The sequence below is a fragment of the Bison bison genome, unplaced genomic scaffold, assembly GCF_000754665.1.
Source record: "Bison bison bison isolate TAMUID 2011002044 unplaced genomic scaffold, Bison_UMD1.0 scf7180017864037, whole genome shotgun sequence".
Classification (NCBI taxonomy): domain Eukaryota; kingdom Metazoa; phylum Chordata; class Mammalia; order Artiodactyla; family Bovidae; genus Bison; species Bison bison.
The window spans coordinates 4,611,681-4,611,918 of NW_011494609.1; positions in this window are offsets into that span (position 1 = coordinate 4,611,681).

The following is a 238-nucleotide window of genomic DNA, read 5'->3' on the forward strand; positions in this document are numbered from 1 at the left end:
GGGTGAATTTAACTCAGATGGCCATTATATCTACTACTGCAGGCAGGAATCCCTCAGAAGAAATGGAGTAGCCATCATGGTCAACAAAAGAGTCCGAAAGGCAGTATTGGATGCCATCTCAAAAACGATGAGACAAACCACTCAATATCACAATAATCCAAGTCTATGCCCCAACCAGTAATGCTGATGAAGCTGAAGTTGAACGGTTCTATGAAGACCTACAAAACCTTTTAGAACT